The sequence below is a fragment of the Squalius cephalus genome, assembly GCF_949319135.1.
Source record: "Squalius cephalus genome assembly, chromosome: 15".
NCBI lineage: Eukaryota > Metazoa > Chordata > Actinopteri > Cypriniformes > Leuciscidae > Squalius > Squalius cephalus.
Window position 1 is genome coordinate 24,122,786 of NC_137136.1, and position 26,418 is coordinate 24,149,203.

General features: G+C 37.2%; 1 protein-coding gene across 2 annotated transcripts in view; it reads right to left on the reverse strand.

Moving 5' to 3' along the window:
• ncalda (neurocalcin delta a) overlaps nucleotides 1-26,418 on the reverse strand; it is a 53,582-nt gene that overhangs the window by 11,745 nt on the left and 15,419 nt on the right. The window contains exon 1 of one of the 2 annotated variants that reach the window (XM_079894859.1): nucleotides 14,983-15,233. The exons of the other annotated variant lie outside the window; for it this stretch is intronic. The gene's annotated coding sequence lies outside the window, so the exon portion shown is untranslated. Of the gene's footprint in view, nucleotides 1-14,982; nucleotides 15,234-26,418 lie in introns of those variants that run through there. 2 annotated transcript variants of the gene reach the window in all.

Sequence of the window (26,418 nt, forward strand, 5' to 3'; positions counted from 1 at the left end):
AAAATACCCAGGGCTTGGTTTACACCCATCAAAACGTCTAGCCACTGGGGGACCATAGGCAGGATAGGGAAACTCTAGGCTAATTAAGGTAAAAAAAAATCAAAGTGAAATTTTCATGCAATGGGACCTTTAAAGCATACAGCTCAATTACATTCAACAACAGAAGACACACACAAACAAAAACTATAAAGCCATACGCCAATTTCTCTGCTCAGTAATCCATTTTGCAAAGCAGCTGCATCATCATCATCATCATCATCATCATCTAAAGATTGTGTTGTGGGGCTCCATAACAATACCAGAAAACTGCAGAATGATAATATCCACAAAAATGATGTTAAGAAAAACCAATCATCAACACTAGGACACTTTCCTCTGTATTCAAACTGCTTCTAAAGGATCGATGTTGAGATCTGGCCATTTGGGAGACATTATAATAACATAAGACTTCCACCTCCATATCTCGAAATACTTGAGTTTTTTTTTTTTCTTTATAAAGGTGCAATAGCTAACTACACATTTCAGGATTTAGTATCAGACAAATGAGCCAGAACATAAATAACAACATGCCAAAACAAAACCAACAAAGACATTCTGATAAATCTAAAAAAGACAAAACATATCAAGACATAAATGTCTAGCACTCAATAAAAACGGCAAAACAAAGATGAAAAATGTGTCCACGAGACAGGTCATTCACAGTCCCCATCTCCACTCAGGCCGGAAGGTCTGGAGAGCATCAGCTGTTACGGGACTTCTCCATATGCAGGAAGTGACTCCAGTTTCTCAGTTGGGTCATGGATCTTTGGACTAATCAGACAACGGTTTTACTAAAGTTCTAGGCAGATGCTAGCACATACACAAAACAATATACAATACAGTGTAAAATGTAAATACTTTTAAATGAGCTGAATGAATAGTGCACTAGAACTGAGGGGGAAAGGTTAGGGCAGAAGAAGAGAGGGTAATCACTGTTTGATTAGAAGTGGAGTCTAGCTCTTCAAACTTAAGAACACTTGTAGACCTGAAACTGCTTTTCTTAATGACTCACATAAGTACACTACATCCTGTCTTTGCTGTTTGGTATAATGTAGGGTAAGACCTTATTGCTGTAGCGCTTTCATAAAACTTGAAACTGAAAAAAAAAAAAAAAGAAAGAAAAAAAAAGCTCACAAAAATAAAGCTCACAAAAACAGACCAAAGAATGTCGTAGCAATTTCATCATGGAACAGGTGCCGTGTAAAAAAGGTCTACGTTCACACTGGGCTTTGATTCTGGAAAAAAACTGCCATCAAATTACAGACAGCCTCCTGTATGAATGCAAGACTTATTAGCATTGGAAGTTTTCTGAAGTTTATAATCATAATTTTTTCTCGAATCCAGTGCCTGGTGTCTAATTAGGTTTTATAAATTCCCTCGTTTCGAGGCATCAGGCTACTGGGTATATAAGCTAGTAGTGCTGAAACAACTGTGTTGTCAACCACTGGAACTATTTTGGATCATCAATTTAACAGTTGCATTAGATTCTCATATTCTCAATACATTTTTTGAAAAACTAAATGTAGTTATAATATTATAATAGTATATAAATGTTCTTTTGAACTTTTTATATTAAAAAAAATGCATAGACATTTCCAAAAAAACACCACAACCATTTTCAACTGTTATAAGAAATGTACTTGAGAACCAAATCAGCATATTTCAATGTTTCATAAATTCACAATATTACTGTTTTTACTGTATTTCTATCAAATAGTCTACAACAAACTTGTGTGAGCAAAAGAGACCTCTTTCAAAAACATTTAAAAAATCTTGCCATCCCCAAACTGTAGAGATGACAAATGGCAGTATTATTGTTTTTATATTTTTAATATTATTATGAAATATATAATATATATAATTTATATAAATTTCACTCACTCAATTCAGTTAGTCCTTAAACTAGAAATGAAGGTTTGGTACTGAGGTTTGTCTCACGGAACAAAGGAAGCTAAAATACATGAATCCCTTAAGGCAACCAGACACACCTTTTCTTGTTTGACTAATAATATTTGTACTTCATGCCATTTCAACATTGAACAAAGAACAAGATTAAAAGCAAATGGAAAGAGTAAAATCAGATGAGGACCAGAATCAGAACAAACAATTTGTTCTTTAACTACATATAAAAGCAGACAGGAACAAAATTCCCTATCGAATCACTGAGTGTCTGCCCAGGAACCTGGCCATTCAGTCTAATGATAGAGTCCATTAGCAGTAAACGCAGAACAACATGAGAGAGCCCAAACAACAAGCCCTTGAGTTGAAGACTGAAACGGCTGATTGTATGCCTCCAAATTCATATTTATAGAGCTATACATGTTTAAACTCTCTTTAACTGCCAACTGATAAGGAAAGCAGATGCTGAGGTCACACTGCATTAGCTATGAGCTACATATACATCAATGTTCTTTTTATATTTAATATGTCATGTGCTAAGAAATAGTTTTCAGCTAAGAGGTGTCATGGCTGACAGGCATTTATTAAGTATCCAGCATTAATGCTCCTGATTAAACTGAACATCAAATTTAAACAAAGAGGACAGACTGGGGCTTAATTACAAAGCAGTTAGCAATGCTGTCATCATGTACAATAACGAATCTCTGTGACCTCTTGCCATGTTGCTATGGAAACAGACACTCCATTCAGCACTGGTTAGCAGGGAGAAAACAATAAATCGATGAGACTACAGATGTTTGCGTCTAGACGGAACATTGCTGCTCCAAGAGGATTTCCTTATAAAATTGGGATTTCAGCCATTTGGAGAGAGGAGACTAATGGTACAGGTAGAGTGCTAGTGTTGCACAAGAAAACTATAAAATGTTTTCTTTTTCTACCCATATTTCCGTTTGTTTGTGATCCAGTGCAAGCAAAGGTAATCTTCAAATCATTAGCCAAGAGTACGTATGAGGAAAAAACATTTCAGGCAGCTTGTTGCTTTACCTTCAACCTACAACTTCCACAGCAGAGCAGAACATCATCTTAGCTGGATCTTAGCGGACAATAGCAGGCATGAAAACTGGTCAGGGGTAAAAAAAAGGTGAGAAGGATACAGCAGCAGAAAAATCCAATCCAATCAACTTTATATATATATAGCACATTTTAAAAAACAAGGTTACCAAAGTGCTGGACAAAGAATAAATAGAAAATATAATAACACATAAAACATATAAAATATGGGGGCCATTTTAATGTGTGGAGGCAAGTATTTACACAAAACACTAAGGGTGTCACAATTCTCCAAATCCTCGATTCGATTACATTTTCGATTCTAATGTCACGGTTCGATTCGATTCTCGATTTGTTTGATTGTAAAAAAAAATTGCATCACAATAAGTGTATTAACATTTTAGTAACTAAACTGAATTTTATTAGGTTTAGTGACATGTTACAATGTTTACATGGTACAATTTCTGGTAAGCTACGCTTTTTTATTATTTCAATTCAATTCCATTATTGTGATTTGATTTAATATTGACTCATTTGGATAAATATTAGGTAGGCTACACAAGATAGGCGTTAATTTGTCTCAAGAAAAAAAAACAACTCACCTAATGCTGTAAACATACAGAGAGCCTATCAGCTGGTAGTAGGCTATTATTTAAGGTTAAAAAGAATTAAATATAATGCGTTTTTTTATTATAATAACTTTATTTAATGATATAAGTAAAAAATATAATAAATATGTAATATAGAACACATATTTAGCAAAATACTCTCTATAGTTATTTTTTTCTTGCCAACTACGTGCTATAGCCTATATTATGGTCATTAAATGGCTTTCCTGAGGTAAATGTGACATAATTGTTCTCCAGCTATGTTACTGACCTCTTCACGCTGATGAAAAACACTGATTGATCGATATTATGTATGAGGAATATACATTTCGGTTAGTTGTACTGTATCTTTCAACAGTGTTCGTGTTTTTTTACTATTAGCTAGTAGAGATGATCGGTTCACGTGCGCTAGGGATCTGTCACGTAACATTTACAAGCGCCAAAGCGGTATTTATTGTTTGAATTTTGTAATAAAATTGACAGAATCTGAGAGCTGAGATTTTTTTTATATCATAAAGTAACCTGCTCTAGTCTGTCGGTCTCCGTGTCCTCTTTGCTTCGCGATTTTTCTGTGCGTGAGAAAATGGATGCGTGTCGTGAGAGCGTGTGAAAAGTGTCAATTGCGTGTGTCTCACGGTGAATGCGTGAGAGTTGGCAGCACTTCAACCATAGACTGTAAAAAAATAGACTTCAACACGTGTTTTTTTTTTTTCCGCTTGGCGAGCCGAGCTGACGTGACATGGGGGCGTGGCAGCATCGACGATTCCATTTTTTGATTCGATAATCGAGATTGAGCATTAATTTCGATCGATTTCGATTTAAAATCGAAATCGTGACACCCTTACAAAACACACAGCATGAGATTATTTTTTCTTTTTCGCCTGAACCAGAATCTCAAGGGCCCATTTTCTCTGATTTGCAGCACGTCTCAGCTTTGCCCTCTTCTCCTCTTCAGCCGCCTGTTTTTTGAGATCCTGAGCACTATTGGATACTAGCGTGCGCGCTTTCTACACTTCTGAAGAAGCGCGAATGATCTGAAAAAACATACAAGTAAGCTGGAGCTCCGCGATCTTCATTTGAGATTTTCTTTGAAAAGATTCTCACGACCGAAAGCAGATCTTCAAAAAATAAGGCCCTCGATATAAGTGGTAATTCGCTAATGGCAGAGAAATTATTCTAATTGAGCTCTTGCTGAACAATGTCTAAGAGGTTGATCTTTGATGTCCACACTGTTGCTGCTTTCAGCCTATTGCCATGTTGTAATGACCCTGCACCTTTTGTCCAGTGAATCCATGACTTTTCCTTGTTCTTGATTACTGGATAAGGATTTTATAGAGATTACAATTAAATACTTCATAACTACTAAGCATAGTAATAATATACTTCATAAATACTAAGCATAACTAGAAAACACATGAATAAGGGTGGGCGACATGACCAAATTCTTATTTCACGATATGAGAAATTGTATTTAATGATAACAATATGTAGTTAGAATTAGTGCAGTGATGGTGATTTAATAAAATAAAAAATAATCAAAAATAAGATATTGCACTGTATGAATTAAATATAAATGTATTCCTATTGTACTAAACCTTTCCTTTAACCTTGTTTTACCTTTAACTCTTTATTAACGGTAAAACAAGTTATTCAGTCAAGAGCAGTAGGTATATTAGGCTGCTGTCCCTTTAAGACCAAATGCACGGCTCCATTATACTGATACACATCCGGTTTACATCCCAACCGTTTACTTTTACTTGAGAAATAAACAGCTGTTTACATGAATACTCAACACGATGCACATTGACATAATTGTGTGTGTATTCAACCATTTAAGCGCAATAAGATGTGAAAGACAACTGAATTTGTGAGATATATAATCAAGGCTCGAAATTGCGACCATTTTGGTCGCATATGCTCCTGAAATTTAATCTGTGCGACCTAAAAATATATTTGGGAGCATTTGTGCGAGTGCAAATAATGGTTGTGGTGCGACCTGTTTTCATTTCTCTAAAAAACGTTTGCAAATTACTTCACAGTGTGTATGTGCGCTGATACGCGATGGCCGGACCGTCATTCTATCCAACGCTATACCAATCCCGGGGTTTCCTGCATTGATTTTTTTTGGCGGCCGCCAAAGCCTTATTTGATCGGTGCGTGAGTGACTGCTGCGCTTGACGAGAGAAAGCCCCGGCCGCGCGCGTGTACTCTCACGTCTTCAAACAACACGAGCGCTGTCTTGCTCTCTCTCCCTCGCGCATATTAATCAAAATCATTTGACACGATAGAAAAAGGGCGGAAGACCGAAGTTTCACGTGGAGCATTCGGAGATTTTTTTTTCTCCTAAATTACCGTGGAGTGTGAATTGTGCTAAAAAATAAACTACCGGGATAATCACACAACGCTTGCCGTATGCTACACGTCCACTAATGACACGTCCGATTCGCGAACTAATGACTCATTTGAACCGATTCACTTTAATGAATGGTTAAAACAACTGATCTGTCCAACACACTCACGAGACGTCTGAATCGGTGTATAACAAATCGGTAACACTTTACAATAATGTTCCACTTATTAAATTCTAGTTAACACAGTTAACATGTACTATTAATAAACTGCACTTTGTTAATTTGTTAACCATTGTTAATGTTAATTTCAACATTTGGGCTACTATAGCCTACATTATTGAAATATTTTTTTTTTATTTGTTAACATAGTTAATGCACTGTGAAGTAACATTAATGAACAATGAACAGCTGTATTTTTATTAACTAAGATTAACAAAGATTAATACAGCATATTAATAGCAATAGAGTGCCAAGTGCCAAGCAAAAAATGCAGGGACAGGTGTGTGGCAAACAAATCAGGTTCATCAGGTTCGATTATTAAGGCTTTTAATCGGCAGGATACGTCAAATGTAACCATACTGTCTATGAATATAACACCGCATACACCATCGCCAAAGAAGAGCTTGCCTTCACTAAATTAATGTCAAATGACAAATCATGTGCCAATATCATCGGGGTGAGATGATATAGAGCCAGAAGACCAAATTTCAAATCTTGGCCACAGGATGAAATAAAATCTGTTAATATATAATTTGTAGTTGTGGTGCTCCTTAATTTTTGGTGGGTGCTCCTAAATTTTTGCTGGTGCTCCTAACTTTTTGAAGTTGGGAGCACCAGTGCTACCAAGTAAAAAAGTTAATTTCGAGCCCTGATAATATAATATAATATAATATAATATAATATAATATAATATAATATAATATAATATAATATAATATAATATAATAGTTATATTGTATAGCAAAATCTCTAACGATAGACATTTTACACTGTGGTAATGATACAGTAATTGTGGCAAGCAGAACGAGGCCGAGGGCCGTGAGAGAACATCTCACAGAGGAAGCATAAAAGGAGGAGCGACGACAGTGGACCAGGTCTGTACTAATTTATTTTGTTTTGTTAATGTGTGCGCTTTTACTTTTGTGTTTGTTTATTTTATAATTGAAGTCTTTAAATATTCGCCGGTTCCCGCCTCCTTCCCTGAACAACATACCTCGTTACAGTATTGCTCATACAACAGAGTAAACAGAGAGCAGAATGGAGCGCACACTCCTGTTGCATGCTCTTGATTGTTGATCGTTCACTCAGCATATATGCATCACTTGAATTAAAACTTAAACTAGTATGTGCAAGTAAAAACATGAACTGTTGCGTGATTTATGTATAACGAGTGGTTCCCTACAGGAAGGTGGTACTGTAATCACATGATGTTTTCAAGAGGTTTTCTGTGCGCCCAGAACGCTGCCTCTCAGACGTGAATAGCCTATAAATTCAAGTTCTCTTTCATTTCTTGTGCTTTAAATGGACAAATTCACACAGAATTATATCAAAATGCTTATATAGGAAAGTATCCTTGTGAAAAAGTCGGTTATATCTTAAGTGAATGTAAACAGTTGAAAAGAAAACGCGTGTGTACCAGTATGTTGGACATGTGCAGCTCTTAAAGTGACAGTAGCATAATAAACGGTCTTAGTCCTCAATGTTAATCTAACAACAAAAGACAGAAAAAAAACCACTCACTGCTCTTGACTGGTTGAGGCTTGCAGGAGCAGCTCTAAATATTCACTGTGCTATTAAAGAAAATATGATAGAGCAATAATATAAACAGTTAAAGTAGCTGTAGCTCCTATAAAACGTTTTAACAAGCATAGTTAGTAGGCATGAAAATAACTGGAAATATCTATTAGCTCAGCCAACTAATTTGATTCATATTCTTTTGGTTTCACTGCACAATATTTGTAAAAATTAAAAATGCAATGAAAATACAGTTCTGGAAAAAGTGGTATCGGTGCATCCCTAATTATTATCGAGGTTTAAAATGAACAACTCAAATTAATATAATGTGTTTTTTTATAACAACATTATAATATTCTGAATGATAGGAGTAAAAATATAATATGTAATATAGTGCATATTTAGCAAAACACTCCTCTCTGTAGTTCATTTTTATAGCTACTAACATGCTATGGTTATTAAATGGCTTTCCTGAGGTAAATGTAACGTTACGAGACATTGTTTACAAGCTGTATTACTGACCTCTTTTCGCGGTTGAAACACTCACCGAGCGATTACATGAGACATCAGGAAGTTGTACTGTATCGTTTCAACATACCTTCTGGTGTTCATTCGTGTTTATTTACTTTTAACTAGTAGTAAAGAGGAAAAGACGATCTGTCACATCACATTTAAGTGGGCCAATGCGGTATAGTTTGAATTTTAACAAATTAATAAAAAAAAAAAAAAAAACTGACAGAACTTGAAAGCTAAGCTTTGTTTCATCTCAAAATAACCTGCTCTGTCTTGTCTGTCGGTGTCAGTGTCCTCTTTGCTTCGCGATTTTTCACTGCACAAGAAAATGGATGTGTGGCATGAGAACAGTGTCAATTGCGTGAGGCTCACACTGAACGCGTGAGAGTTAACAGCCCTGCAATGATCGTGGGAACCTCGAACTACAGAGAACTGACAAATAACTACCTCTTTGTAGCAGATATTAGTAATTTTTCCAAAGATCTTATCTGCTGATATGAACAGAACTTTAAGCCTAAAAACAGTGATGTCTGATTTGTGTGATCACAGAGGTAAAAGAGGAAACCGTCCTCTCCTAAAAAGAAACAATTTCTTGTTCCACAGAATATTTTGTTTTCCTCCTGAATTGTCTGGACGACAAAATCCAGGGCAACAATGATGATCTGTTGTGATGGCAACCTTAATGGTGTAGTCACCAACTCTTCAAGCTTTTCAAATCATTCACTGTGTTCACATTGATCCACCGTCACAGCACAGAGAAATAGACGGTAAAGGAACATGGTTCAATGGTTTCAATATCTTGTGCATGGTTTATTTCACTTTTGTCCAGTGTCACTCACATGTCTCGTAAGAGTTTACGCATATCCAGATAACATTTATAGATTGAACAGCATAAAAAGAATGAAAATCGATACCTGAAATGACTTGATGGAATCCTACATACAATATGAATGACATTGCAATTTAGGTTTTGCAGTCCTAATTATTAGGCTAAATTATCGCTCTCTTTATTAGCAGTGTCTGCAAAATCATAACAGGGCAACCCGTAAGACAACATACAGGTATAATCTCAATATCTTCTGCAGAAGAACCATCTAATTCTGTGGATGAAAACTGTAACAAGGACTCTCCCATTCAGTCACAGTTCTGTCCAGTAGTGCATGCCTTGCCCTCATTATCCATGGCACTCAACACACACCAGTCTAAACAAGGAGCCTGGCTGCATTTCCTTCCATGAGTATTTATATAATTGCTCAAGGTCGTTTTTTTTTTTAAGTTAAAAAAAAATTAAAGAGTGCGAGACCACATTTGAGAAAAGGGAACTGAAACCAAGAAGCCGGCCTAAAGAATGACTAATATAACAGGCATTTCATGTTGGCAATAAATTAAACAATAGCACAGGAGAATAAAGTTTCCCACAGAGATTGAGAACCAAGGAAACAAACAGAATGACTATTAACACTTCCAAGTAACACATTATAAATAGTGCAAATAAAAGAGGAATGCAACAGCATCCATTTCCAAGTTTTCTGAGAACCATATTTTTAGCAAATGGCAATGCATTTGATGTGAGAAGTACCAGAAATATGGTGCTAATAAAGGTACAATTTAATCATTTTTAGTTTTCTCTACTTTAGGGCACTAACTTTGAAGACAAAGAAAAAAAAAAGAAGCATATCTAGCAACAGACTTAACGCTATAAAATTACATCCATATAAACTACAGCATCTTTCCAGAAATGTACAAAATGTATGGGGAGAAAAAAAGCAGTGTGCAACACTCATGAGTGTAACAAAACAAGAACAGCTGTGTCCAGCTCACAGCATGGTGGAGGATATTTTCTGACATGCGGAGCCCTGCAGAGAATGATCTGGACACAAACACGGCAAAAAAAAAATTACTCCTATTTATTTCAAACTGAGAGCAAATCAAAGCCTCTTTCATAATGCATTTTTTTGCCCTGAGACACTTTCAGCTACAGAAAGGGAACTGAAATGGAAACAGCAGACATACTAAGAAAGTTCATCATATCTACTCAAAGACAAGACAGAAATCTACACAACCTGAATTCTAATCCCAAGTGCAAAAACTCATTCCAGAACCTTTTGTTTAGGGGCGGTATTATTTGGGAAAAGACGTTCCTGGCCTTTGTCCGTTCTCGAACCGTTCCGTGCATTTCCATTGCAGAAAAGGGGGTTCTGGGCTGGAAAGATTGGTTCAACTCCAGCACTGAACGGAGCCGGGAAGAAGGGGGGTGGGGAGAAATACTGGCGAACCATTGAGAAATGTAATAACACTGCACTATCTTGCTCGTTAATCTAAATATATAAAACTATGCGCGCAGCAGACACCCAGGGCCCTATCATACAACCCGGCACAATGGGACGCAACGCAAGTGTTTTTAGCTAGTTTCAGCCAGACATAGTTATCATTTTCACTTTTCATTGTTGGTGCGTTTTTATTTTGAGGCAACTGAAAAAGACTGCGCCATTGACTAACTGAAACTAGAAGTCAATGGCGCGCAGACCATTTTTCCCATCGTTAAACTAGCAAAAGTGGTTCCGTACACGCCCTAACTGCACTTGCGCTGTGCACTTTAGACCATGCGCTTAGATCGTTAAGCGAGTGACTTATGTGGAAACGTGTCCGGTTCGCGACACACTCCAGCTCGCCTGGCCGAGAACAGGCTCAGGCTCTAGAACGCAAACCATTCTGGTGGAAAGTATTTGTATACTATGCAAGTACAATATGCCCATTCTATTCAATACAGTTCATAACACTAATATGATCTTTCACTTTAGAGAAAGTCAAACGTGTGATTAAAATAAATAAACAAGAGATTAAGTGAATTAAGCCCAGGAGCCGGCATCATTGGGGAACATAAACAGCGTGACGAATCAATGCATTTCACACAAATCGTCTAATTTGCGTCGTTCCATCCCAACTTTGGATGAAAAGCAAGTTAAAAAGGCCTGTTCACACCAAGGCAAATGTTCAGTGCAAACATTTGGTGCGATAATTTAATTTAAACAAACAGCTGTTAATGCGCCTGTTCAGAATGACAAATATTCACATGCTGTTACAGTTTTTTTTTTTTTTTTTTAACTGAGAAGTGTTCCATTGCACTGCAAATAAAATGGCCAACCAATAACATAAAAACTTCGACAAAGTGACATTAGCCCCTTTCACACAAAGTCTTTACTGGCAAATTACCTGTAAATTTCAGTTGAAAGATCATGTGTGAATCGGACCTTTTTTTAAAATAAAATACCATTAAAGTAAAAAAAAAGAGAAAAGAATAAAGTTTGACAGATAGTGAAACTAAAGCGCTTCTCATCCAGGTGGAAAAATACGGCTGCTTGAACAGCAAATTTGTGTATTTACTAGTGGTGGGCCGTTATCGGCGTTAACGTGCTGCGTTAACGCGAGACTCTTATCGCGCGATAAAAAAAATATCGCCGTTAATCTATTCTCAAAGTTGGGTGAGAGCTGCCTCTATACTACACAAGCTATGATGACGCAATCTACCCGCGGCCGCGAGGTAAACCCGGCTGCAACGCATCATAATTCGTCGTCATCTTAAGTAAACTGCTGAAAGTGAAAGCTTTGGTTTTGAAAGTGAAAGAAAGGTTTGGATTTAAGCCGTCCAACGAGCAGCAGCAAACTATGTAGACAGAGTGTGTGGGTAACAGTTCGGTAAATTAACACACGACTAATCCGTTCTACCACCTCAAATTCAAAACGAAACATGATATCACTGAATACCAGCGCGCGCGTATTATTCCCAATCTTAGTGGTGTAGCACATAATCTCTGTCTGCGCCCGATTTTAAGAATCGTTGTTGTGTTTCTTTTTAACTGAAAAGACATCAGTTAGACAATATTCTAATTTTAAATTTGGGGTTTTATAAGCTCCAAGCCATAATAAACATTAGACCTACTTAAGTCTCTGCAGCTAGTGTACTTAAATTTTATTTATCTGCAAAATTGTGTTGTATACTTACAGTTTTGCGCAATATATGTTCTCAAAACTACATACACCCTTTAAAAAAAATTATAATAATACATTTAGCAGTTGTTTAGCAGGGTCTGTGTAACCTGTTCTGAAATGGTTTTATTATCATCACAAGATCACAATATAGGGATCATACAAACGATTTATTTTTAAAATTAAACATTTTAAAATTCTATGATTTAGTGCAGTGGTTCTCAACTCCAGTCCTCGGGACCCGCTGCTCTGCACATTTTGTATGTCTCTCTTATCTGACACACTCATATCAGTTCATGGAGTCTCTCCTAATGAGCTGATGATCTGGTTCAGGTGTGTTAAATAAGGGAGACATACAAAATGTGCAGAGCAGCGGGTCCCGAGGACTGGAGTTGAGAACCACTGATTTAGTGGATTACAAGGTTACATTGACAATGTATAAAGCATATTATAAAATGCTGCCTGATAAAATTTTGAGTATGTTAGAGAAACGTTATTGTAAGTATGAGTTAAAAGGAACATGTTTGTTTAAAAAACTGAAGGTACGAACAAATATTAGATGCAGAACTATCTCTGTAAAAGGAGTGAATTTATGGAATTGTTTGCATATAGACCTTAAATTGACACAAACAATAAGTGGATTTAAAAGGCTCCTAAGAAACAAGATGATACTTTCATATAGATAAGTTTTGGGTAATCAATTTCTATGACTTTGTTGTTTCAAGTGTTTGCAAGAAGAGAATTGAGCACTGTTTGACTGTTTGTGAAAATTGAGAGGGATAGGCGTTAATAAGCCTTGAGCTTCAGCCTATACCCTTTGGTTTAATCAAAAGTTATGTATATGATGAGTTGAATATTTGTTATTGTATATTTGTTAGTGATAAACCAAATAAACGAAATGAAATGAAAAATTATAATATATATCGTTATCACAAGAGGCTGCAATGTATATCACAATATGGATTTTAGGCCATATCGCCCAGAAACCCGTTCTCAAAGACTTACTTTTATAGTCATTATTTGGCACACATATTCTGAATGCCTTCGGCAGAATTCAAATGAGCCATTTTAATCTAGATTAATCTAGATTAATTTCAAAATTAATCTAGATTAATCTAGATTAAAAAAAATAATCTATGCCCACCTCTAGTATTTACTGAAAAATCAATATTGCAATTTTATTGGAATTTAACGGCTTTAATGTGTAAATAGATTGCATGCGACAATTAGTTTCATTTCAAACGTGAAAAGACCTTAACTATGTTTTTTGAGCACTTGCAACAGAAAAATTTCTGTTATTTCAGAGGCTCCTGAAATGGGAAAATGTATTTTACATCTTGAAAATTAAAGAGTGCTTCAGTAAACACTAGTAGCGTAGGTTTGAGATACATACATTATGGCATTAAGTGCTCATTAGACTGATACTGACGGTGAGAATGCTATTAAATCTGCACTTAGAGGCTTGATAATGAAAAAAACAAAAAAAACAAATCATGTTCACTTGGCACTCTGTGTATTTAAACCATTTAATAGATACACACAACACACAAGCAGCACCTACACACTGCTCATACACACACACAGACAGACAAACACACGCTGTAATAACAGACAGGGCTGATAACACACAATAGCAGTGGTTGCAGCGAGGATAATCTCCTCCCACACACGTGGGCCGTGCTGAACAAGCTGCCAGCAGCGTCTCTCATCCCTACTGCCAGCAGGCCTCCAACGCAGAAGCGTGTTTGTCTTTGGTGCCATGTGTTTCTGAACTACCAGTAGGCCGTGTGTGCACGAGTGTGTGTGTGTGTGTACAGGAAATACTGTCACATCACTACAGGGACCCGATAACATCTAATAACCAATATGTCTTGGCAGCAGAAGTCGAGCCCAGCATTGAGCCGCTTTGAGTCTGTCCCTCAGGTGGGTCGTTAGGTTAAATTAGCTCTTGGTAAATTAGCTAGTGATGTATATGATGATTCTTCCATTAGGAACAGAAGGAATCTTTTACTTTAATGAAAGTGCGAAAAGCACTGTCTGCTAGAAAGCTCTTTTCTTGGGGTTTGAAGTGATAAAACTATTTTTGAATAAAGCCAACCGTTGAGACCACAAAAAAACTCCAGCAATTAGCAATAACCGTTTTCTTCCTGCCATAGATCACCCTCCACCCACGTTCAATGCGACAGGGGGGATGGGGCTATTCTGGTATTCAGTGCAAGTGCGTCTCCTCAGAGAGCGCATTCTTTACACACACGCTCACCCACATGCATGAGTTAAGCGAGCAGTGAAAGTGTGGGGGAAGGTGAAAATGAAAAGTTGGGGAAGAGAAGAGGAAGAATTTGGAAACATTATGCAAGCTTCCTCATCTCTCCTCCTTTCCCATGAGGCTCTCTAATGTAGCCGTTTCTGCTATGACAATATTCAGAGCTGGTGGTGGAGCGCTAAGTGGACCATCTCCCTCCAATTCATTTAACCCGTCCACAAACAAACCTATAATATGAAGAGATGGATAGGATATGAAATGGCAGGGAAACATTGGAGGAGATGATCTGTGTGTGGGGGGAGTTTATCGAGTGAATGACTACATCTTAACTACATCTTTCTCCTATTCATAGATCCCCAATGCACCGTTAGCGTGTGAAGGAGTGAGCCAGCATGCAACAGCTGTGCACAAATAATCACACTGACTTCTTGCATAACTCAACCAATAAAATCTCACTAGTTCTGTGACATCACATACTCAAATAACCCTTAAAACCATTGGACATTGCTACAAAAGAAACATAAGGAGTATGACTTACCTCTTTTTCTATTTCTATTTCTCCCCTGCAATCCACTGCCTTCAACAGTCCATAACCTGGCTATTTACACCAGCCGACGACGACGACGATGAGAGTGGTAACAGACAGTGAAAAGAGACAACCAAGACTAAGACTAACCGTGTCAATTCAACAAGTCCTCAAGATTCTTCGAAGCCCTATGCAGTCAGGAGTGGACCAAACTCTGGCCGCGTCCCTCCCCCGGTGACGTCAACAGCCAGTCACGTGAGCGCATAAAAAGCAGAAGCGAGCGAGTGTTGCCCTGGCAACAGGCAGACAGTTCTATAGTGATTTCAATAGGTCATCTGTCAGAGCTGCAGTGAAAGAGACCCTCACAAAACCACAGTCTAATCCTGCAGTCATAATAAGCGAGTGTTGTAGAAGAAAAGCTTCAGTGTGGACAGGAAGCTGCATCGAAACGGTGAAAGAGAAACCGCATGAAGTACGCAACAGTTGCGAAACGAGAATACGCAAAAATCATCAGACTATTGCAGTGTATAGTGCACTGCTTTTCATACCTCAACGCCTCTCTATGCAGAGTTCCCAGCCGTTTCAGACATGCTGTTCTCAGTCATGACAGGAACAGTGGCTGGTGCTGAGTCAATGGTTCCCATGAGACTTTGAATCCAGATTATAAACATTCTTTGGTAATCAGAACCACAGAGGAAGGCAGAACATAAACAGACCTTTATGATGTCAACCTTACAATCCCAGTGTGTTCAAACTGCCTGAAGGGAATTTATTTTGCGTTTGTGTGATGCAATGAAACTTAGTATTGTCATCAAATTCCTTAAACTGAAAGTGAACCTTTAATAGTTAAAGTTCTATTATAGTTGTAACTTGATAAAACTGAGCAATCGAGTGCAGGCCAGGCTGGTCACAACAATAGGCGGTTTTGAATGACGGAAACAGTATTTAAGGCTCAAATTCAAGGAAGGATTTGGATAACACACAAATGTCACACAAGTGATATAATTCATTTTAATTACATTTTAGAGCTTTCTTTTAAATATTTTCCCAGCAGGTTTTTTTTATTTATTTTTTTAAGTTGAGACCCAGCGCCAGCATTCATGGCCCCAGGATATTTTGTTGCATGAATCTCTGAACATACAATATATTAAAAGAAAGAACAGACCCTTTTAAACAAAACAACTGTTTTATTCTAGCATAATGCATTCTTTTTTTCCCCAACACTTGAATCTGGTTAAGTTTCATAAAAAGCAACAAAAGCGTTTTTTCAAAAACTACATCCAGATCGGATTCAGATCGATGATCAAAACACATGCAGATGGAGTAGATCGAGTCCATCAACACCCTCAAAGCTTCACAGTCCTATAGCTTGTCCTGGGTCGACATTTCATTCGGAATAACGTTAGGCAGTTTTGATTTATATGCTGTTTAATGTTGATGGTCGCGTTATTTTACGTATGCATCTGCTTTCATATGCTATCGCTAGTTTCTGCTTCTTTTTCGCCTGTGTTTTTGATCCAGAGATTCTGTACTCTTTCAGAAGATGCATCATGAACTACTATGTCAATGGCGGGGAAGCATGTCTCATAAATGATGGGGAAAAAAAGTAACAAAAACAACACCACGTTTGCAGAGGCTCTAATATTATGGGCTCATTTGAATGACCTCTCCAAGGGCCAGACACAAACCCATGGCCCAGGCCTATCTGGGTGTGTAATTTCTTTGCCTTGAGTGGCACCAAACAAAATTGCGCAAAATAATGACCTCTTCCATTGCTTGGACAAATAGATGAGTTAGGATGCTGCTCCAAACTCGTGTCATTGACTGATCCAATGTCAGGCAATGCAAACAATGAGCAATACTTAAAGTGAAACAGAGCCACAGTGTTTAAATTAACCTACAAACTGCTTACATAAAGTTCTCTATGCACATGAAATGGGGATAGGAGAAAGTATTTTAACATTGTTAAAGTGTGCTGGAGCTAAGAAGTTCTCCCAAACTTGAATTAGTGGAAGATTTGCAGGATTTAGAAACTGAAATTGCTTTTTAGATGAGAGTAGTGTAAAAATAATGTGCTCTAGTCATAAAACACTTTTTTCACTCTAATCAACATTCAGGGATGAAACCCGATTAAACTCTAGCATTACGTTGTCAGCATATGTGTGGTTTCCCTTTCAACATAACTTTGAAAAATAGGCAGCACATTTTTCTATTTGTGTCTTCCAGAAACATAAGAGATTCTGCGGGCTGCCCTGGCCTAGCAGCCCAGGGAGTGAGTCCTGGTCTCTGCATTCCCTTACAGACAGCGGAAAGAGACGTACAGGGGTCTCTGGGTCACTGTTCCAGGGTGACCCCGCCCACTCTCCAGCCCAAGAGCGTGGAAAAAAAATCGGCTTTCATGCAAGGGGTCTAATTTGAATACCATCTGGTGGATAGTTGAATAGAGGTAACCAAGCCTCTAAAATGAGGCAAGAAGGATGACAACAGAAAAAGGGCAAGGTCAGGAAATAAGAGCACCACAGGGGGAGAGATCTGGCACCGAGAGAAAGGGGGAGCTTTCCCCAAAGAGTTGATGGGTAGAGTAGGGGGAGAGGATGCTTGACAAACACGGATGTGACCATACAAGGAAAAATAAGATGCCAAATAAATTAGAACATGGATTAAAATGCTTGAGGCGAGCAGAATAAAAGAGGTGGGGTGGACTGACAGACAGCCAGTCTCAAATTATACTTCAAACTATGAACTTCTGTGACCACATGTCCCATGCATAAATGAGATAAAAGAGATCCTGTTATTAAGCATTAAGAATTACAAAAAGTGACCATGAAATTACCACATTTAGCCAAATGTAGGTGCTTTTAGGGCAGTGGTGGGTAATTCTGGGCCATTCATCTGCCTGCCACTATGGCCAACAGCTTACAAGACATTTAAAGGGGTGATTGATTATGAATTCACTTTTCTAACTTTAGTTAGTGTGTAATGTTGCTGTTTGAGCATAAACAACATCTGCAAAGTTACGACGCTCAAAGTTAAAAGCAAAGGGAGATATTTTCTTTTAAAGAAATTGCTTTTTAAGGACTACAACAAATGGCTGGTAGGGACTACACGACATTCCTCCCAGGTTAGTGACATCATGAACCCTAAAATTTACATAAGCCCCACCCATTTTTAGTGCATGTCTGTGTGAGGTAAAAGGACACAAGCTTTTGAGGCTCCGCCCCCTGTGCCGGGAGCAGCAGCTCATTTGCATTTAAAGGAACAGACACCAAACGGTGCGTTTTTGCTCACCCTCAAAAAGTGACAATTTTAACATGCTATATAAAAATATCTGTGGGGTATTTTGAGATAAAACTTCACACACACACTCTGGGGACATCAGAGACTTATTTTACATCTTGAGAAAAGGGCATTATACCACCCCTTTAAAATTGGTATTTGACAAGAAATGCCAATTACTTAAATGCAAAGACTTCCGCATGAAGAAACATTTGATTTGATTGTGACGTACAGATGAAACAAAAGCTATTAGTTAGCAAGTCTGATAAGTTGTTTGTTTGGACGTTCAGTGGTGCTCTGCTGCTTGTGCAGCGCAAGAGCTTTTCGCAGAACATGCGTATGTGAGGAGCTCTTGCTTCATGTCAGAATGAATTTTGTCCTAGATTCTTTCTTTGACATTGTCTAACTTCAAATATTGTGAATAATATTTGTTGTTAATTTAAACTGGGTTCCAAAAGCAACAGTGTGAATAGTTAAATGAGCCTTTTCCTAGTTCACTTTAAGAGCTCTTTATGGCTGATAGGTACAAAAAAATTAGGTTGTAGTCTCTTGCCTCTGTGTATTCCAGTAAAGTTTTACCCAACAAATAAAAACAAAAAAGATATGATACATGATATTGAGGACAGAAGTCAGAAACAATTTCCTAATTAATACAGTCATGAACTAGGTGTTGAAAATCAACATTCAAAACAAATATACTTGGACACAATGATTTTTTTCTTAGTCTAACCCTCTGGAATCACACTGAACAAAGTAAAAATTAAGGATGGAAATGACATATTTAATGTCATAGGCCTACATGACATCAACTAAACGGCCAAGTAAAATAGACTAGAATGTAACAATTAAAATGAAAGTGAATACCTTCGGGCCTAATAGTTTGTAACAGGACCATAAATGTAATAAATACATTTTTGACAAATGAATTTCAACGTATACCACACTGCATCTTATTCCCATGCAAGAACTAATTTTTTTTTTTACTGTCTTACTCTTCTTGCTTTGCATAAACCATGAATAAATTTCAGTGTGGTGAACACAGGTTTTCTAACATTTGCCTGTCAAGATAATCCAAGAACGCACGTCTGAAGTGTCATGGCAGTGCATTAGAAAAGGCGCTTACTGCTGCACATCATACACTCCTGCACAAAATAATGCTTTCGATTATGAAATGCTAGCATTGAGATTTTAGAGCAAAGGGATGCTGAAAACTTGCAGTCAGATAGGAACGGCTGACTCAAGAGTAAGAGCAGCTGGCATTTCAAGCTTTACTCAGATGATGTAACTTCAATTAATTTATCCTTTTCCAAATGTGACATGAAAAAGCATGAAAACACTATTACATCCAAACTAGGGATGCACAATATATCGGTCACCATATCTCGGCAGAAATGTGTTCATTTTAAATGTAATGGTCATCTGCAAAAATTAGGTAAGATAAGAAAATTAGGCCGATGTATTAAAGCCGATAAATAATGGACTTTTCTCCAGACGAGACACTTCAGATGCGCACTGTTCGCCATGATGGTTTTGAATTGCTTGACATATGATGATTGGAATCACTTAGAAAAGGAAAATACGGTTAAAGTGCAACATGCTCAACACGTCTGTCATATAAGCTACATAAAACGCAATAGTTAAGCACTTCAGTTTACTGGTGATCATCCTATAGCTTCAGTGCACAGCTCAAACACCAATGCACAACATTAATAACTATGATTGGGACGGTCATATATGTTGCATAAATATCTGATTCATCTCATATAGGATGCGTGTCGTTGAGTTAATTAACCCACTAACAAAGCGCTTCAGTTTACCGGTGTACATTCAGCTTTTCAGCTTCAGCTCAAACAGAAATGCTGGTATTTGAAATGGTAACAAATTGAAGAGGTTTCTTTTTCAAAAAACATTGATGTATTATTAATAATAACTAGCAGTTTTATTTATTTTTCTCATTTTCATCAACAATATGGTTTAATTAAAACTATTTCATGCACAGGCTATTCAATTTTATCGATTGCACATACTTTTGAGGATGAGGGGTTGGTCCTTTATTGAAGGAAATGGACTCTGACATTATTAAGGAACACTTGTTTGAGCCCTTCACTGACACAGAGTTGGTGCCACAGTGATAGTTGCTAATTAGGGATCCTCCGATCAGGATTTTTGCAGCCGATAGCGACTACAGATTTCTCGTCATCATGATAGGCCGATACTGATCACGATCGTTCAAGCTTTATATAAGTGATATGTAAGCTCTCTGTTGACTGTCATTGTTAACTTGTTTTTTTTCAGATAGAGTAATATCACATGGATGTTGCCTTGGTTATATTATTTACAGTAATGTTGTAATTGTTGTTTTAATTAAGATTCAAAGCACAACAAATATTCATTTTACAAAGAACATTTTAATAGGCCTTTAAAAACAGAGTTTGCGCAAAACACTATCCATGTTAGGATACTCTGGCTTATTAAAGAACCTACAAGACTTTAAGACTAAATTACAGACTGTCAATCAGTGAGGTGCAGTTACATTGTTATGACAGAAGGGGGCACAAGGGACTGTCTCTATGAGTGAGCCATCATTAAACCATTCATTCAACTAATAAGCTTAAAAATGGTGATTCATTCATGAATGTAAAGTTGTTGAAATTGATTTAACTGAGTGCCAACGTTACAAGGCTCAATCGATGAGCAATGCATCACCTGGGTAACGGTGAATAGCTGAAAAGAGATCAATGCATTGAACAGCGCTGACACCAGTCATGGGAAATCCCCTTAAAAGGATACCATGACAAAGATATCGATATTCATCTTCTGTCAACTGATGGCAAACTAACATTTGTCGTTGAACCATAGCCAGAACTGCCTTAAATAGCCTGAGCGTATTAAACCTTTAACACAATCACTCTGGGATATTCAGATCTGCATTGGCGCTGCCGCTGAGCCATACGGCAGCTGTCATGTATAAAACAGCTTCACACACATTCTTTTCAACCACACAGTATCATAATTTCTGTTACAGATATTCTTATCACAGAAGTACTGGGATAAGTTTATAGTTCTGATATAAACACTGTCTACGGTAGCGGTCAAAATTGATTAAAATCACCAATTGAAAGTAAGATGGTGTTTCAATAAATGGATGTATCGATTACATCTTTTACGCCAACAGGTGTCGACAAACTGACTGTTTAAAAATTTATTTGTCATTGAATCATTCATTCATTCAAGAGATTTGAAAAAAAAAAAAAAAACTGACTCAAAAACAGATTCATTTAGTAATGAAAGTATTTATGAGTCATTGAATCACTAATTCAAACCAAGTTATTAAAATAATTCAGATTAATTAAACATTTTAAATAGACTGTAGCAAATGTACATGTGGTCAGAACCTCTAATAAATTACGTTATTTTGTTTAGTTGTTTGTTCAGAATCATGGGAGAATCGTGTTCTCGGTAAAAAAAAAAAATCGTGATTCTCAATTTATCCAGAAAAGACCACATTCTCCAACCACAAACTTTGACATGTGCCACTTAAAAAAGAGAAGAGAGCAGAAGGTTCCTCAGGTGACACCCACAAGGGTTTGACTTTACCGGTCCTCACACACCACACCATTCTCATTGTCAATTTACCATCCATAATCTAGTTTTCCACTGGAGCAGTTACCCAAGTTTTTCCTTGTATTTTATGCACTATATGGAATTTCCACGCAAATGCTCTTTACACTCACTGAACTAACCTTGAAAATACATCACTGCAATGGAAAAACAAGTTTTAAGGCTAGTATGTTGAAGTTTGCGAACCGCTTTTGAATCTCTTCTGTTTCTTCAGACTACATGGTCATGTTATGACCAAGATTAAAATACAGAATAATAATTTTGCGTGACCCATAACAATTTCTATTAATAGCAAGCATGTCCATAAAACTTTGGCCTCTAGTATGATGAACACAAATGAAAACAGGCCATTGTTTAAGTCCCTCTTAAGGTCTGGACTCCATAGCAGCTTTCATTGCCCAAGGACTGCCCAGAGGCCATATGACAAGCCGTTTCGAAACTCCCAAAGCAAACTCCAAACGAACTTCGTTTCAGCCTGATTTTGTGTCACATGATGTCACATCAGTTCGTTCTTCGATTTCGCTTGAAGTATATCGGGACCTTTATGAATAAACAGCTCGTTTTAAAATCTTCCCGGTCTACAGAAATTTCTTATGACATCTGCTTCCAACATTACAATGCTCATGATAACTTTCGTTAACTCTACAATAAGTAAATCATGATTCATTGTTTAAAATGAGTCATTTTGATAACTTGATAGTTGAGTTTTAGAGTGAGGTATTAGACTTAGACTATTTATCTTTATCTAAGAATAAGACTGCAAAGAGACACAAGGAATATTTAAGAAACTGCAGAGTAGTGAGTGTCTGGCTTGCACTGCTGCTAGTTTAGCCACCATTCTCCATTCAAACAATGAGTGAAACAGAAGGTGAAGGACCAACCAAAATACCACACTTTATTACATTAAATAGTTACATAAAATCTAAATAGTCTAAATTAATTATATGCAAAATATTTGAGCTGCATCCATTTCCATTATTATAGAGTCAAATACATAATTTTGCCAATTATTTTTGGCATCATGCACAGAAACGCAATCATTCCCACAATGGGCATCCAGCGTTTTAGAAAGACCCACTGTGTGCCTATCTGCTTGGACACCTGCTATAGAGATGTGTTAGACTGTTGAGGTGTGCAGGTTGTACAGTCGTGGACGCACATAGGTTTATATGAAAGAGCGTGGGCATCTGCACTCCTACGAGTGTTTCAGTTCTCTTCCTCACGGCAGAGACGACTGTCACGACTTTGCCCACTCACACAGAAGAACCTCCTATTTCATATAGGCAGGCAGGGAGGGAAGCAGAGATGCAATGGATGTATTTGTAACAGTGTTGCTGTTCATCATGTGGCGCCTAACCAAGCCCCCCACCACCACACCTCACCCAGAGTGCAGATGGTCACGAAACAATGAAAGAATGAGTGATTCATCCCTCTGCAGTGGTTCTATTCTGTCAACAGAGCCGCGTGGGTGATGCCTTTTACGATTCAATTTCGATTAACGCACATGGACAGGCATGTTAAACACTGCTAATGATTTCTGAATTTGAACATCTTGGGTGCCTCTAGTGTTGTCACGATACTGGAATTTCTAACTTCTATACAATAACTTGAAAAATATCCATATTCTATACATAGGGAAAACAGACTTTATATAAAATAAAGTTTTTGATAATTTTATTAATTTTGTTGCAATAGCTTTACAGTACAGGGATGCTTTTTGAAACTTTGAACTAAATTTACATAAAAAAACAAGAAAACAGTCAGTAATAAAATAAGAACAAATAAACTAATTGCAAAAGATAGCACAAATAAATACAATAGAATAAAGAGGCAAATGAAAAAATTTTTTCAGGTGGGTCTAACAGTAGTATTCAGGTAAGAAATACTACAGAAATTAAATACAGTAATCAAATGTACTGGATAGTCTTCATTGCAAAAATGAAATACAGATTAATGCTTACAAGTACAAGGTAAGTTACAAAAGTTATTCATTCAAAGAGCAAAGTGTGAGCAAAGAGTCTTTTGTTCTCTGATTAACATGACAGAGAGCAGCAGGTGTATTAGGCTGCTGTCACTTTAAGATTTTATGCATGGATCCTATTTACTGTTACCCAACATTTGTTTTCTGTTTCTATTTATATTCTAAAAATGACAGTTTTCCTGAATACTTGCCAAGACGGGCATTTTGACATAATTTTGTGTGTATTTGCAGTGCCAACTAAATTTGGTACTCACGAGCGGTTTGAGAAGGCGGCTTTACATGCACGGCACTTGTATAGATCAGTGGTGCACAGTTTTGGTGTGAGCGTGAAACCTGCATGAATGAGTAAAATTATGCGCAATACCTGCAACCTCGCTCTGAAACTCAGGACCTGTAACACCAACACTATTCAACCGAAGTGAATGAGAGGAGGCGGGTGTGTGTCAAACTGTCAATTTACAGTTTGAGAAAAGAGAGAGGGAGAACGTGCAGCTAGTATCAATGCATCGATACTGCAGAAAAGGATTACTTGAAACGTTTCGGATATATCAGTACCTATACGTATTGAAATATTGATCATTTTGACAACACTACTATGCCCACATGTGGCAAACCATTGAGAGAATATCCTCAATGGTATTTGTCTCTGTAAGTGCAGTACTGCAGTTCTGAGACAGTAGGCGTCTGATATAAAGATTCCTATCAAGTCCAGGAGTGCAGATATCATTATATATAAGATTAACCGGACAGGCAGTAAAAACCAAATGAAAGTCTCTGCCAACCAGCCTCCTCAGCAGTAGATTACATGGATGTGTGTATGTCTGAGCAGACTTTGACTGCTGGTGCAATAAAAAAAAGTTCTATACAGGGTTTTTCCTGGCTCAAAACGAGGCGGAGGTGGTAAATCTTATAATGTTTTTTAATAATAAGATAATTAAATTTGTATTTTTCGTAGACCATCATATAGCCTACTGTGTTTCCCACAGTATTTTTGTGGGTGGAGCTCGGTACCTCTAGGGGAGTCTGGGGGCATGCCGCCCCCGTAAGGAAATTTGTACAATTTAAAGAAGAATTCATTAATCTGGTGCACTTTGAGTCACCTGAATCCGCAGTAAAAAATAAATAATCCACCCACCAACCACCCAAACCTATGATATTCTGTGATTTAGATATCTGCATCTGATCATCACATTCCAATAATTCATATTCTCAGTGTTAAGCATGATAATATGGTAACATATCACACTGAAGTAGGCTGATTTAAAATGAACATTTATTTAAAATAAAAGTTCTTCTTTTCACAAAATTACATTTCCTTAATAGCCTAAACAGAGGCTTTACTCCCTTCAAACTTAAATTGTCAATGTTTCATTACATCACTGTTGGAAAACACTCTTATGAGAATCTTTTCTTTTTTTTTTTTTACCTTTATAAAAGGGCATTTCAGTGATTCCCTAGTTATTTTTTATTTTTTTTAATTACTTTATTTTTTTAATCAGGGCATTTGTCCAGTTGGACAAGTACAATTCTCTTTCACTTGTCCCTTCAAAAAAAACCACACGTGTCCCAGACAAGCGTTAATGTCGAGCCCTGATATGTTTTCCTTTATTGGTTTTCCCTGAAGAGAATTACGTTGTTGAAAACGAAACTAAAAGAGTGACGCACGTTCATGGCGTTTTACCGTGATGAGAGTTCCGTGTCTTTATTAAACTCAACACATTATAATGATTTATCTGTCATCCACGCTCAATTACCTGGAATGTTATGTTTTTATTATTTGACCCGCGGATTATGATCAGTGCAGCACTATCGGCAAACTATACGGTTTCAGAATAGACACAGGCCGGGAACCCGCAACAGAACCGTCACGGTATCTGAGCATGTGACTGATTGGTCGATCAGAAGTGATTCAGAAGAGTTAGTTCACCCAAAAATGTTAATTATGTAATTTACTCACACTAAAATGGTCATATATATATATATATATATATACAGTTATATTTTTCTGACATTGACAGAACAACCCTAACCCTTTTCCAAAGAGTTGCTAGAGTGAGATTTTTCAACCTTGGGGAAAAAATAAATAAAAATGGTTGAATGGACTAACTACACTCGTGATGAATTAATGATGAAGCAATGAGTGTAATGGGGGTGTGACTATATGAGCCAATATATTTGGCATTAATGGAGGAAAAGCATCCAGTGTGTGGGAGGAAAGAGAAGCTGTGATGGTTTTAACATAATAGACAAGGTTGGTGGTTTTACACCGTCATTGCTGGTCTCTTTTGCAGGTCAGTGTTTCTTTGTCAGGTTTTATTGAACAGCTCTGCAGTTTTAAATGGAACTTTCCTAAACAATTCTTACAACAAGCCCTATTTTATAGATATATGATAGTACACCAAACTGGTTTAACAGGTTGATTTCACACAGTAAGATGACGTTTTGTTTTATGCATTCAGGAAACGGTGGTCTGCTGCCACCCAATAAAAGAATCTAAAATTTACTCCAGAATTTTAAAAGTCAAATCAGTGTAGCAAATATAGGTTTAACAAGTATTAAAAAAAAGAAAG